At 42.7% G+C, this 16,386-nt stretch overlaps 1 protein-coding gene and 1 pseudogene across 1 annotated transcript in view; one reads left to right on the top strand and one right to left on the bottom strand.

The window, feature by feature from the left end:
• The window catches only part of LOC124613839 (LIM/homeobox protein Lhx3-like), a 159,469-nt gene that overhangs the window by 89,509 nt on the left and 53,574 nt on the right, over nt 1-16,386 (bottom strand). The window lies entirely within an intron of this gene.
• LOC124614557 lies at nt 13,165-13,282 on the top strand (annotated as a pseudogene).

Below are 16,386 nucleotides of genomic sequence, written 5' to 3' on the forward strand. Positions count from 1 at the left end.
CTGGTGCTGGTTTATAGCAGAGGTCTATCTTCAACAGTTGCAACTTCTTCAAAGTCTCAGTGACACTCTCCCACGAGCCAAACTAATCTGTGGTCATTCGTGCTGTCATTCTTTGTTCGTGCTCAGTATCTCCCGATAGTCCGATTTCATTATGGCCTTACGCACAAGAGGAACGTTGTAGAATGAATCGGAAAAGTGATTTGTCAGCAATCTCGTTTGTAGACTGACTGCATTTTCCCTGTATCCTACCAATGGAAGAATGTAGCCTACCTCCTGCTTTACCCGTAAGTGCAGATGTAGGCTGAAGCGATGTGAGCATTCCATGTGATACCCCAACAAAATTGTCACACCTAAGTATTTGTATGAGTTGACTAATTCCAACAGTGTCTCATACGATATCATATTTATGCGTTGAGCATTATTTTACATTTGCAAATATTCAAAGCAAGTTGATGATTCTTGAAATATTTTAAAGCAGAATCGATATCTCAGTGGATGTTTGTGCAGATCTATCAGACAGTATTTGGGAATTCAGCAGCGCATCACCTGCAAATAGGCTGAGATTACTATTAATATTGTCTTCTAAGTCACAAATATCCAAGATGAACATCATAGGTCCCAACATACTTCTCTGGGGAACGCCTTAGTTAACCTTCTCCAGGCAAGTTAGCGCGTTGAGGTCTTCCTAACCGGAAATACATAATACATTCAAAAATTTCGTTTGCTACCCCATACAATCGTAATTTTGTTAATAAATGTTGGCGCGGAGCTGAGTCAAATGTTTTTCAGAAGCCAAGAAATACTGCATCTACCTAATTGCCTTCAACCTTGGTTTCCAGCATGTCACGTGAGAAACACGTCGTGTTTGAGATAATGATAGTTACTGTGTGTATCTTACAAGCAACGATACAGCAGGTGAATTTGAAAATTTTACCAACGAACTGAAGGAGCAAACAAATTTCGGGCATGCAGCCCGTTGTCGTTCAATACGGTCCACGATGTTTGAACTGGGCACCTGCCAGTCATACATACACAGGTGAGCCTCCGTTTATCAGTTTTCGTTGGCTCGCCTGAGGATGACTGACAGGTGCGCAGTTCAAATATTGTGGACCGTATTCAATAATGACAGGTTCCAAGTCCGAAATTTGCTTGGAAAGGAGTCTGCATCTTTCGAATTGGATAGCTTTCTGTCTTTAGAAAAAGACTGAATAGAGTGCACAAAACCCATTTTTAAGGATTCAGGAATAGGTAGTTCAGTTTACTGGACACAGGGCGATTTGCAGTTTGTATTAGGGTAAACATCTATTCGTATTTTTCTTCATGGTCTCTTTTCTATTTATACAGAGAACGACGCTAATGACAGTCATTAGTATAACTGGTGGGCCTCTTCGAAATCATCGGCAATTCAAAATGGGCTACGACGGCCTGTTCCATCCACACATTGAAGTTGAACGAAAACAAAACTTAGTGTACGTGGTTTGGCAATTTTTGTCCTGGTCGAGGAGACAAAATGTAATAACAGTTACATTTTTACAGAATGGCGTACTTGAACATCTCCTTGAAGCAAAATCCACTTCAATGTAAATGTAGCAGAAACTGCATGCATTATAAACACGTTTATCCGACAATGTTGTAAGTGCTTGTCAATGATGTATCACTCATACAGAAACTTCAAGAAGAGTCAATACACGATCACTTAGTTGTAGCAATCTGCTCATCACCAGATGGACATGTGTAAAGCATATGGCAGCTAATGTGATGATACGATGCTGTGAGAATTATGCCATACTCAGGCAGTGCTTCCAACTGCTTATGCATGAAGTCTGATATGCAACAAAATAGTGTAATTAAGGAAATGGCTAAATTACGAAAACTGTAACTAATTTACGAATTACTTGTCAAGTATACATGTAGACTTAGTGCAAGAGAAGCGTATGACAGTAGTATTCTCATGTAGGAGTTGCTGAGCACAACCAACTGGATTGAAGACTGACAGATGTTATAAGCCACAAAAGAAAAAAAAATGCAGCAAGAGATATCGAACCACAAGCCTAAAGTAGGCATAAGAAACGACTCGAATGAAGAGTGAAGGGTTTATTTAAATAATCTAAAATGTCTAAGACCGCGCTTGAGGAGCGACAGGAAAGTTTGGGAGCATCGCAAATTTGAGAGAAAGGGCCTCGAGTCTGAAGCCGTTGAAGGGTTTTATTTTGCTTAACATTTAACTTAATGTGCCCATCTCTGGCACCTCAATTCTGGGCGCACACTGTAAACTACGTAAAAAGAAGGACCTAGCAGCAGAGTGCGTCTATAGTCGCCACAAGGTATATTATCTTCATTTCACTTCAGATTTTACTAAGTTTTTTGGTAGTTATGGGAGCCCACAAATATATTCAATACATCTATGTGCAGTTTGCAGTATGTCAGCATATACATCCTTTCCTCCTCTCACCTGACAAATGGAAAGCATGAATGAGAGTGTACAAGGTAAACTTCAGTATCTACACTACTGGCCATTTAAATTGCTACACCACGAAGACGACGTGCTACAGATTCGAAATTTAACCGACAGGAAGAAAATGCTGTGATATGCGAATGATTAGCTTTTCAGAGCATTCACACAAGGTTGACGCCGGTGGCGAGACCTACAACGTGCTGACATGAGGAAAGTTTCCAACCAATTTCTCATACACAAACAGCAGTTCACTGGCTTTGCCTGGTGAAACGTTGTTGTGATGCCTTGTGTGAGGAGGAGAAATGCGTACAATCACGTTTCCGACTTTGATAAAGGTCGGATTGTAGCCTATCGCGATTGCGGTTTATCGTATCGCGACATTGCTGCTCGCGTTGGTCGAGATCCAATGACTGTTAGCAGAATATGGAATCGGTGGGTTCAGGAGGGTAATACGGAACGCTGTGCTGGATCCCAATGGCCTCGTATCACTAGCAGTCGAGATGACAGGCATCTTATCCGCATGGCTGTAACGGATCGTGCAGCCACGTCTCAATCCCTGAGTCAACTGATGGGGACGTTTGCAAGATTACAACCATGTGTACGAACAGTTCGACGACGTTTGCAGCAGCATGGACTATCAGCTCAGAGACCATGGCTGCGGTTACCCTTGCCACTGCATCACAGACAGGAGCGCCTGCGATGGTGTACTCAACGACGAACCTGGGTACACTAATGGCAAAACGTCATTTTTTCGGATGAATCCAGGTTCTGTTTACAGCATCATGACGGTCGCATCCGTGTTTGGCGACATCGCTGTGAACGCACATTGGAAGCGTGTATTCGTCATCGCCATTCTGGCGTATCACCCGGCGTGATGGTATGGGGTGCCATTGGTTACACGTCTCGGTCGCCTCTTGTTCGCACTGACGGCACTTTCAACAGTGGACGTTACATTTCAGATGTGTTACGACCCATGGCTCTACCCTTCATTCGATCCCTGCGAAACCCCACATTTCAGCAGGATAATGCACGACCGCATGTAGCAGGGCCTGTACGGGCCTCTCTGGATACAGAAAACAGAAAATGTTCGACTGCTGCCCAGGCCACCACATTCTCCAGATCTCTCACCAATTGAAAACGTCTGGTCAATGGTGGCCGAGGAACTGGCTCGTCACAATACGCCAGTCACTACTCTTGATGAACTGAGGTATCGTGTTGAAGCTGCATGGGCAGCTGTACCTGTACACGCCATCCAAGCTCTGTTTGACTCAATCCCCAGGCGTATCAAGGCCGTTATTAAGGCCAGAGGTGGTTTTTCTGGGTACTGATTTCTCAGGATCTATGCACCCAAATTGTGTGAAAATGTAATCACATGTCAGTTCTAGTATAATGTATTTGTCCAATGAATACCCGTTTATCATCTGCATTTCTTCTTGGTGTAGCAATTTTAATGGCCAATAGTGTAGATCTGTCGGAGCAAAATCAGTCTGCTACTGTGGCAGAATAGCCAACCCTATAAAGCACGTACGACGTAGCAAAGGGGTTCCTGTTCGCCTTGGACGAAGCGCATTTACAGATTGCCATCGCACTAATAAGGAGATCTCTGGGCGCTTCCGGAGGAATGGGATGCGTGGGTTCCAAAAGAGTTCGCTCTGCAGTGATCCTGGATACTGCGAGACGGACGGCACTGACTAAGTGTGAGTGTGCCTATTCTTACGTAGCTAATTCATTATCTTATTTTTTCCAGTCAGAATTTACGTCTTGCTCTCATCGCTCATTGCTCGTTGAGCCATATAAAGAATTTTTCTTGCTAATTTCATGATATTATGAGCAGCTGCCCTTAACGAGACATGTAAGCTGTTGTTCTGCTCCACCCTCGTTCAAACATGTGGATATGACTGTGATTTAGTTCGTTGCTGATCAGGCGCATATAGTATAATTGAACAGATTTCTGAAACGTCGCTAATTTCGATTTCACTTCGGAATCTAGTTTCCTCAGGTCTTTGTTGTCTCAACACGTGTTAAGTACGGATCTGAGAGCCTCAAGTTCGCAGATCGAGACTCACAGTAATGTATCCTGTCCAATTTGTCCAGCTACTCTGAATTTTATCACTCATTTTGTGTAGAATTTTTGTTTGTGACGACCACGCGTTCGCGGATTGTGAGAATCGTTACATATCACAGTTACTGATTCTCGGGATAAAACTTCCAAATTAGTTTCAGAATTTCTTCTGTGGTGTAAGTATTAACAGTTGTCCGCCCCAGGTAGCTGTGTGGTCAGAGCGACGGACTGTCAATCCTAAGGGCCCGCGTTCGATTCCCGGCTGGGTCGGAGATTTTCTCCGCTCAGAGGCTGGGTGTTGTGTTGTCATAATCATCATCATTTCATCCCCATCGTCGCGCAAGTCGCCGAGGTGGCGTCAAAACGAAAGAATTGCACCAGGCGAACGATCTACCCGACGAAAAAAAGAAAAAAAATACGTGCGTGAATGTCACAATTGAAAGATTCCTCTGGCCCTTTCATAATTAATAATTAATGATAAATCGTATGGGGTTTCCAAGACGAAGTTGTAAGTGCCGAGAGTGTCACCTCCGTGGTGTAGCAATTTTAATGGCCAGTAGTGTATGTTTATTTAATTTGTTTATGTATTTAATAATGTGTGTTATAGTGTGTTTATGGTCCAGCCGTAGGAATATTTATTTAATTTCAAGTTATTTAAATGTGAATCCGGTAGTTCGTATGTGTTTCAATATGTTTGTGAGTGTGCATTGGCTTGGAGACATGGCGGTAGCGCTCTAGCCAATCACAGTGCTCGTTAATACGGCAGGCGACTACCGAAGTCAATGGGGAGACTGTATGAAAGTGTGGGAGGAGCATCGGGTGGCAGAGGACGCGGAGGTGTGCTGGACTGGAAGGCGCGACGGACGATCGCAGGAAATACTTGGAGACTGTTGAGCAGTTTGCGTGTGGTCGCGGGAGATAGAAATATTTCGTAGTGCCGACTTGTGCACTTGTGAGATTTCCGTGGCTTCTGCAGTGAAGACACAGTATGCGTTTAGAAGTGAATATCTCCCGAGCTGTGTTGTTGTTCATAACTAATTACGTGAAGTAGGAATCTATTGTTTCCCTGTTATTCAACTTATGTTTTATTTAATTGCTGGACCATCGACACCAGTAAGTGTTTTGCAGTAATAAACGGCGTTCTTAAAGGTACTTCTGCTATCGTACTCATCATATAAAGTCGTTAAAAATAGTACCTGCAGATTTTATTTAATTGCAATCTTTCATTTATAAATGTCTATTCATTCAAAGTTCGCAATTGCCGAGTGATAGATACCTTCAACTATTCGATTCATGTTTATATTCATACTGTATACTGTAGACTCAGCAGTATTTGGCCTGTAACGCGGCTACTACGTATCCCAGCCCCTAGACAACGAAATCAGCCAACACTTTTAATATTTCAACTCTGAGTCTCAGGGTACGTAGTTGAGGGTCACATTTCTTTGAAAACCCGCAAAGGTAGGGCAGAGAGTGTGTTATTGTGAATAGTTCAGCAATATGGTTGTTCTTATCAGAATTGACAGCAAACCAACACCGACACGCCGAAGTCGAAGTTCAAGATGAAGAGATAGAGAAAGTATATGAGAATACTGAAAGGGTAATAAAGTATATAAAGGGAGATGAAAATCTAATAGTCATGGGGGTTTGGAATGCAGTTTTAGGGGAAGGAGAAGAAGAAAAGGTTACAAGAGAATATGGGCTTGGGACAAGGAGTGAGGGGGGAGAGCGACTAATCGTGTTCTGTAACAAATTTCAGCTAGTAATAGCCAATGCTGTGTTCAAGAATCACAGGAGGCGGAAGCCTACTTGGAAAAGGCCGGATGACACGGGAAGATTTCAGTTAGATTACATCATGGTCAGACAGAGATTTCGAAATCAGATACTGGGATGTAAGGCGTACCCACGAGCAGATATAGACTCAGATCACAATCTACTAGTGACGAAAAGTAGGCTAAAGTTTAATAGATTAATCAGGAAAAACAAATACGCCAAGAAGTGGGATACGAAAGCACTAAGGAATGACGAGATAGTTTGAAGTTCTCTAAGGCTATCGATACAGCAATAAGGGGTAGATCAGTAGGCAGTGCAGTTGAAGACGAATGGATATCTCTAAAAAAGGCAATCAGAGAAGTTGGAACGAAAAACATGGGTACAAAGAAAATAACTGCGAAGAAACCATGGGTAAAAGAAGAAATATTTCGGTTGATCGATGACAGAAGGAAGTACAAAAATATCCGGGGAAATTCAGGAATACAGAAATATAAGTCGCTGAATTAAGAAATAAGTAGGAAGTGCGGGGAAGCTAAGACGAAATGGCTGCATGAAACATATAAAGTTGAAAAACAAATGATTTTTCGGAAGGACTAACTCAAAATATAGGAAAGTCAAAACAACCTTCTGTGAAATTAAAAGCAAGGGTGGTAACATTAAGAGTGCAACGGGAATTCTATTGTTAAAAGCAGAGGAAAGAGCGGATAGGTGGAAAGAATACATTGAAAGCCTCTATGAGGGTGAAGATTTGTCTGATGTGATAGAAGAAGAAACAGGAGTCGATTTACAAAAGATAGGGGATCGAGTATTAGAATCAGAATTTAAAGGAGCTTTGGAGGACTTAAGATCAAATAAGACAGAGGGGATAGATAAAATTCCATCATAATTTCTAAAATCATTGGGGGAAGTGGTGAAAAACGACTATTCACGTTGGTGTGTTTCTTTTAAGTCTGGCAATATACCGCCTGACTTTCGGAAAAAAATATCATCCACACAATTCCAAAGACTGCGAGAGCTGACAAGTGCGAGAATTACCGCACAATCAGCCTATCAGCTCATGCATCCAAGTTGCTGACAAGAATAATATAAGTAAATTGAGGATGTGTTAGATGACGATCAGTTTGCCTTTAAGAAAGGTAAAGGCACCAGGGGGGCAATTCTGACGTTGCGGTTGATAATGGAAGGAAGAATAAAGGAAAATCAAGACACGTTCATAGGATTTATCGACCTGGAAAAAGCTTTCGGTAATGTAAAATAATGCAATATGTTGGAAATTCGGAAAAAATGGTAAGCTACAGGGAGAGAGGGGTAATATATAGTTTGTTGAGGAGCCAAGAGGGAATAAAAGGGATTAAAAAGGGTGTAATACAGGGATGTAGTCCTTCGCCCGTACTGCTCAATCTGTATATCGGAGAAGCAATGATGGAAATAAAAGAAAGGTTCAGGAGTAAAAATTGAAGATTAAAAGATATGAATGGTACGATTCGTTGATGACATTGGTATCCTGAGTGAAAGTGGAGAAGATTTACAGGATCTGCTGAATTGGACGAACAGTCTAATGATTACAGTATATGGGTTGAGAGTAAATCGAGGGAAGACAAAAGTAATGAGAAGTAGAAGTAGTGAGAACAGCGAGAGACTTAACACAAGGATTGATGATCACGAAGTAGATGAAGTTAAGGAATTATACTACTAGACAACAGAATAACCAATGACGGACGGAGCAAAGAGGATATCAAAAGCAGACTAGCATTGGCAAAAAGGCCATTCCTGTTCAAGAAAAGTCTACTAGTATCAAACATAGACCTTAATCTGAGCCGGACGGAGTGGCCGTGCGGTTCTAGGCGCTACAGTCTGGAGCCGAGTGACCACTCCGGTCGCAGGTTCGAATCCTGCCTCGGGCATGGATGTGTGTGATGTCCTTAGGATAGTTAGGTTTAATTAGTTCTAAGTTCTAGGCGACTGATGACCTCAGAAGTTAAGTCGCATAGTGCTCAGAGCCATTTGAACCTTAATCTGAGGAAGAAATTTCTGAGAATGTGCGTTTGAAGCACAGCACTGTATGGATGATTTGCAATGTGGTGCTACAGGCGAATGTTGAAAATTTAGTGGGTCCATAAGGTAAGGAGTGAGGAGGTTCTGTGCAGAATCGAAGAGGGAAGGAATACGTGCAAAATACTGAAAAGTAATAGCGGTAGCGACAGGATGAAAGGACAGGGAATGACTTCAATGGTACTGGAGAGAGCTGTAGGGGGCAAAAACTGTAGGGGACGCAGATTGGAATACATCCAGCAAGTAATTGAAGGCGTAGGTGACTCAAAAGAAAGAAAGATTCCGTTTGTATAAATATTGTTGCGGACTGGTTTGATGCAGCTCTCCATGCTACTCTATCCTGTGCAAGCTTCTTCATCTCCCAGTACCTACTGCAACCTACATCCTTCTGAATCTGCTTAGTGTATTCATCTCGTGCATTCTCTCTACGACTTTTACCCTCCACATTTCCCTCCAATACTAAATTGGCGATCCCTTGATGCCTCAGAACTTATCCTACCAACCGATCCCTTCTTCGAGTCAAGTCGTGCCAGAAACTCCTGTTCTCCCCAATGCTGTCTCATTAGTGACGTGATCTACCCATCTAATCTTCAGCATTTTTCTGTAGCACCACATTTCGAAAGCTTCTATTCTCTTCTTGTCCAAACTATTTAGCGTCCATGTTTCACTTCCTTACATAGCTACACTCGATACAAATACTTTCAGAAAGGACTTCCTGCCGGCCGCGGTGGTCTCGCGGTCCTAGGCGCTCAGTCCGGAACCGTGGGACTGCTACGGTCGCAGGTTCGAATCCTCCCTCGGGCATGGATGTGTGTGATGTCCTTAGGTTAGTTAGGTTTAAGTAGTTCTAAATTCTAGGGGATTGATGACCACAGTTGTTAAATCCCATAGTGCTCAGAGCCATTTGAACCAAAGGACTTCCTGACACTTAAATCTATACTCGATGTTAACAAATTTCTCTTCTTCAGAAACGCTTTCTTTGCCGTAGCCAGTCTACATTTTATGTCATCTCTACTTCGAACATCATCAGTTATTTTCCATAACAGACAATAAAACTCGTCTACTACTTTAAGTGTCTCGTTTCCTAATCTAAATCCCTCGCTTCACCTGATTTAATTTGACTTCATTACATTCCATTATCCTCGTTTCGCTTTTATTGAGGTTCATCTTGCATCCTCCTTTCAAGACGCTGTCCATTCCGTTCAACTGCTCTTCCATGTCCTTTGTTGTCTGTGCAGAATTACAATTCCTTTTCCATTGATTTTGATTCCTACTCCAAATTTTTCTTCTGTTTCCTTTACTGCTTGCCCAATATACAGATTGAACAACATCGGGGATAGGATGCAACCATGTCTCACTCCCTTTTCAATCACTGCCCCCCTTTCTTGCCCCTCGATCCTTATAACTGTTATTTGGTTTCTGCAAAAAATTGTAAATAGCCTTTCCCTCCCTGAATTTGCCCCTGCCTCCTTCAGAATTTGAAAGAGAGTATTCCAGTCAACATTGTAAAAAGCGTTTTCTAAATCTACAAACGCTAGAAACGTAGGTTTGCCTTTCCTTAACCTATCTTCTAAGATAAGTCGTAGGCTCAGAACTGGCTCGCGTGTTCCAACATTCCTACGCAATTCAAACTGATCTTCCCCGATGTCGGCTTCTGACAGTTTTTCAAATCGTGTTAGTGTTCTGTAAACGAAAGAGATTTCGCCTTTCTCATACGTCTTGCTCACCAAATGGATGATTTTTGTCGTGGCTGGCTCGCCCATGGCTATCAGTAGTTCTAATGGAATGTTGTCTACTCCGGGAGCCTTGTTTCGACTCAGGTCTTTCAGTGCTCTGTCAAATTCTTCACGCAGTATCATATCTCCCATTTCATCGTCATCTACGTCCTCTTCCATTTCCATAATATTGCCCTCAAATACATTGCCCTTGTATGATCATTCTATATACTCCTATCTCCCTGGTTTATCTTCTTTGCTAGGACTGGTTTTCCATCGGATCTCTTGATATTCATACAGGTGGTTCTCTTTTCTCCAAAGGTCTCTTTAATTTTTCTGTAGGCGGCATCTACTTTACCCCTAGTGATATAAGCTTCCACCACCTTACTTTTGTCCTCTAGCCATCCCTGCTTAGCCATTTCGCACTTCCTGACGATCTCATTTTTGAGACGCTTGCATTACTTTTCGCCTGTTTCATTTACTATATTTTTATATTATCTCCTTTCATCAATTAAATTCAACCTCTCTTCTGTTAGCCAAGGATTTCTACTTTCTACCTACTTGATCCTCTGCTGCCTTCACTATTTCATCTCTCAAAGCTACCCACTATTCTTCTATTGTATTTCTTTCCCCTGTTCTTGTCAATCGTTCTCTAATGCTCCCTTTGAAACCGGCTACAACGTCTGGTTCTTTCAGTTTATACAGGTCGCGTCCTTTTGAATTCGTACCTTTTTTCAGTTTCTTCAGTTTACAGTTCATCCGCAATAAATTGTGGTCAGAGTCCACATCTGCCCTGGAAGTGTCTCACAATTTAAGCCTGGTTCCTAAATCTCTTACCATTTTATAATCTATGTGAAACCTTCCATTGCCGCCAGGCCTCTTCCATGTATACAACCTTCTTTCAAGATTCTTAAACTAAGTGTTAGCTATAACTAAGTTATGCTATGTGCAAAATTCTGCCCGGTGGCTTCCTCTTTCATTCTTTACGCCCATTCCATATTCACCTACTGCTTTTCCTTCTCTTCCTTTTCCTACCATCGAATTCCAATCCCCCATTACTATTAAATTTTCGTCTGCCTTCACTATCTGAATAATTTCTTTTATCGCATCATACATTTCTTCAATCTCTTCATCATCTGCGGAACTAGTTGGTATATAAGCTTGTACTACTGTGGTAGGGGTGGCCTTTGTGTCTATCTTGGCTAAAAGAATGCATTCACTAAGTTGTTCGTATTAACTTATCTGCGTTGCTATTTTTTTGTTAATTATTAAACCTACTCCTTTCTTTTCCATATTTGATTTTGTACTTATAACCCTGTATTCATCTGACCAGAAATCTTGTTCCTCCTGCCACCGAACTTCCCTGATTGCAACTATACCTAACTAACCGATCCATTTCCCTCTAAATTTTCCAACATACCTGGCCGATTCAGGGATCTGACATACACACTCCGATCCGTAGAACGCCTGTTTTGTTTCTCCTGATAACGATAGATATTGATAGATAAGGTTCTCAAAATGAAACGAGCAGCACCGACCACTGAATGCCTGAAACCATCAGCTACAGACAAGGTTTATTGCTTGGCTGGTGTTGCACCACTTGTAGCCGCAGACGTTGTTAAGAACAAGGTTGAACTAAATCATTTTTACTTTTTACATAGTCATCATCCATGAAGATCTAGGTTGAAATTCAGAAGAACTTCTTTCATTTCAGCGTCAGCCCTATGTTCCACGAACTGCCAGTGAAGAACTGTGGACTGCTAGATGTGACCAATTTCCAACGTGGATGAAACCTGCTGAGTGTTTGCATTCTGGAGATACTTTAGATTGATCCATCTGGGGATCACTGAACAGGCTACGGCTCAGTGTCGGTAAATCCAGGTACAACCTTTTCAAAAGGGGATTTTCCAGACGACCGACACAGCGCGAATGCAGAGGTGAGAAGGACGTGGACCACCTGTGCCACTGTCCATACCGCCCTGACACGTGCAGTGACGAAGAGCTGACGAAGGCTGAAGGCGGTGCACCTGCTATTGTCCAATTCTAGACGAAGGTCATTTGGTTTTGTTCTGTTTTGTTCCCCTGTGTAAACTATGTAAATTGTGAATTATGTAAGTCTTTGTTTTTGGAGCACCTGTTATTTTGTACCGTTAAGTGAAGTAGACTTTTGTATGGATTCTGACTACAGTACAAAAAAAATTTAAGTAATACACTCAAATATCTTGAGCTAAGCCTCAGCCAGCAACTAACTTGAAAATCTCACCTACTCACCATCGAGCAGAAACCCAACATTGGATTAAAACTGCTTACTGGCCGAATTTGGGGATTACACCCCTCCAGTATCCTCCAAACCTACAAAACCTTGCTCTGATCTATCCTCTCCTAAACAAATGATGCTTGAATATTCGCTCCATATAAGTTCTGTCAGCCCGTCTAAATGCTAGAACGCTCTGCAATTCCGCCTCACTTTCAGAATCCCCCACATGGATCCATTACAATTTTATCACATTCCACTTCTCCTCAGTCACATTGAACGCATCAGAACTACGTAAACGATCCCTAATGCCGACTCCATCAATGCTATTGTCTTCTCTCTAATTTACGATCCTGGTATGCTGCCGCGCCTATACCGACGTATTCCACGAACCGTACGCCTATGAACTGTCCATATACCCTTCCAGCGAAACTTAAAAGTCTCCATTTCTTAGAGAATGAAATCTGCCCCGTGATTATTCATCAGACCAACTGCAACTTTCCCACCTATGCCATCTCATGAGCTGTCCACCCTTTTCTCTTTCCTCCCCATTTTGGCTGGTTCAAATGGCTCTGAGCACTATGGGACTCAACTGCTGAGGTCATTAGTCCCCTAGAACTTAGAACTACTTAAACCTAACTAACCTAAGGACATCACACACATCCATGCCCGAGGCAGGATTCGAACCTGCGACCGTAGCAGTCTCACGGTTCCGGACTGCGCGCCTAGAACCGCGAGACCACCGCGGCCGGCCCTCCCCATTTTCCTTATCTCTATTGCCCTACACATTTTTCCTTTCTGATTATAGCCCTACCCACATTCCGAATTACTCCTCCCTTCCAATACCTTCCGTAGCAACGGCCTTTCCGCAGTGGATCCACCGGTTCACGTGAGATCACCGAAGTTAAGCGCTGTCGGGCGTGGTCGGCACTTGGATGGGTGACCATCCAGGCCGCCATGTGCTGTTGCCATTTTTCAGGGTGCACTCAGCCTCGTGTTGCCAATTGAGAAGCTCCTCAACCGAACAGTAGCGGCTTCGGTCAAGAATACCATCATAACGACCGGGAGACCGGTGTGCTGACCCCACGCCCCTCCTATCCGCATCCTCCACTGACAAGGGGAGGCCGCCAATTGTGAAATTCAGATTCGATTCATACTGCGCATAACAAAAGCTCATGGCCAGAGGTGTAATGTGGCAAAGCACCAAGACGCACTTCTCAGCCGTTGTCGAGAAAATCGACAGTTAAAAGAAACCGTTGCGGTGAAATACTCTCTACTATTAACAGTTTTCCACAGCGTCGTGGCGCAGCGGTAAGCGCTCGGATTTGTAATCCGAAGGTCGCCGGATCGAATCTCGCGCCATGCAACCTTTTTTTAGTATTTATTTTTTGCAATTCAAATATATATATATATATATATTTCCCGGAAATCATTTGCAACAATTATGCATATAATAAGTTCTTGAAAGTCGTTTGTCGTGGAAAAACTGGCGACTTCGAACATCATTATGTTTTCCGCAAACAAAGTTATATTTCACAAATGTTATTAATTGTCTTCATAATGTTAACCACGTATAGTTAACGGAAGACGTAGAAACGATATTCCGAAACGAATACGTATAGCGTAAGTCAAACGTTCGAATTAGAATAGAGACCCCACGAACACAAATTCGCTGTGGCAGGTATGAAATATAAACTCCGTTACTCGCTCGTTACACTTGAAGGACAGATGTTGAATGGGGCCGGCTGGAGTGGCCGTGCCGTTCTAGGCGCTACAGTGTGGAACCGAGCGACCGCTACGGTCGCAGGTTCGAATCCTGCCTCGGGCATGGATGTGTGTGATGTCCTTAGGTTAGTTAGGTTTAAGTAGTTCTAAGTTCTAGGGGACTGATGACCTCAGCTGTTAAGTCCCATAGTGCTCAGAGCCATTTTTTGTTGAATGGGCCGAAACGAGCAGCCGCATAACAGCTTAGTTGCCTGCTAACTTCGAAAGAAGGTAGATGCGGCCCCTAGCGCAACTTATAACATCGTCGAAAATCAGTGCGGACGGAAGAGCTTTGGTACACCCTGTTAAAAAACGGAAAAATGGAGGCGGTACAATTGGAGAGCGATCCGCCTTCACCAACATGCATAAGCAATTCATTAATAGTATATATATATATATATATATATATATATATATAAAATTGCATGGTGCGAGATTCGATACGGCGACCTTCGGATTACGAACCCGAGCGCTTACCGCTGCGCCACGACGCTGTAGAAAACTATTAATCGTAGAGAGTATTTCACAGCAAAGGTTTATTTTAACTGTCGATTTTCTCGACAACGGCTGAGAAGTGCATCTTGGTGCTTTGCCACATTACACCTCTGGCCATGAGCTTTTATTATGCGCAGTATGAATCGAATCTGAATTTCACAATTGGCGACCTCCCCTTGTGAGAATGACACGGCGGTCGGATGGTCCCGGTAGGCCACTCGTGGCCTGAAGACGAAGTGTTTTTTTTTTTCCAATAACTCCTGTATAGATACTATCCATCGCACCTCCATACTTATACCACACCTTACTGTCCTCCTGAAAACCTTTTTCCCCTCCTAAAATACATATTTTTTCCTAGTGCAGATCCTTAAATTTTTCCAGGAAGTGCAGTAATCCATTTTTAGGACTGCCGTTTTTACAATGTATTTTAATTGCAGTCTTATTGATTTTATTTTAACTTAAAGTTTTTCCTTTTTTAACTTAAAAACCGAAGGAAAAAGAAGTTTCATTTACAAAAAAATGCTTCATAATATTCATACGTTTGGATATATCAGAATAGTCTGTTAATATTTCATCTTTCAATTTATTGTTTTAGTCTTGTGTATTTACTTTCTGCTTTAGTCTTGTGTACGTTTAAAAGCTTTGGCTGTAAAGCAGGTTAATCGCAACACTGACAACGCACATTCGACCGTGAGGGGAAGGGGGGGGGGGAGGGATGAAACAATAATAAATGAAAAAAAGAACCATGACTTCTTTTAAGGTTTGTGTTTGCCCGCCATATTCTGCTAAAAAAAATGGTTCATATGGGTCTAAGCACTATGGGACTTAACATCTGAGGTCATCAGTCCCCTAGATTCAGAAGTACTTAAACCTAACTAACCTAAGGACATCACACACATCCATGCCCGAGGCAGGATTTGAACCTGCGACCGTAGCACCAGCGCGGTTCTGGAATGAAGCGCCTAAAACCGCTCGGCCACAGTGGCCCGCCAGATTTCTTTCAATAAACATTGCTTTGCACATAACCTGTATTGTAGTACATTGCAAGTGACTGACGGGTCTCTCTCTCTCACACACACAAGCAAACAAACAAATGCACACACACACACACACACACACATACACACACACACACACACACAAACACATTGGCTCTGCACCCACCCTTCCTCCATCTCCTACCCAACATCCCACTCAAGCTGACAGCTCGCTTGTGTATCTTCATGCAGGTCAACCACCGCTTGAAAATAGCGTAGCTGCCGAAACTGGCCAAGAGAAGAGAAGATTGCTGTATGGTGTGGCAGGTGGCAGTTGACGCTAAATAACGAAAAGTGTGAGGTGATCCACATGAGTTCCAAAAGAAATCCGTTAGAACTCGATTACTCGATAAATAGTACAATTCTCAAGGCTGTCAATTCAGCTAAGTACCTGGGTGTTAAAACTACGAACAACTTCAGTTGGAAAGACCACATAGATAATATTGTGGGGAAGGCGGGCCAAAGGTTGCGTTTTATTGGCAGGACACTTAGAAGATGCAACAAGTCCACTAAAGAGACAGCTTACACTACACTCGTTCGTCCTCTGTTAGAATATTGCTGCGCGGTGTGGAATCCTTACCAGGTGGGATTGACGGAGGACATCGAAAGGGTGCAAAAAAGGGCAGCTCGTTTTGTATTATCACGTAATAGGGGAGAGAGTGTGGCAGATATGATACGCGAGTTGGGATGGAAGTCATTAAAGCAAAGACGTTTTTCGTCGCGGCGAGATCTATTTACGAAATTTCCGTCACCAACTTTCTCTTCCGAGCCCAACTTAC

This window comes from Schistocerca americana, chromosome 4 (genome assembly GCF_021461395.2).
Source record: "Schistocerca americana isolate TAMUIC-IGC-003095 chromosome 4, iqSchAmer2.1, whole genome shotgun sequence".
Taxonomy (NCBI): Eukaryota; Metazoa; Arthropoda; class Insecta; order Orthoptera; family Acrididae; genus Schistocerca; species Schistocerca americana.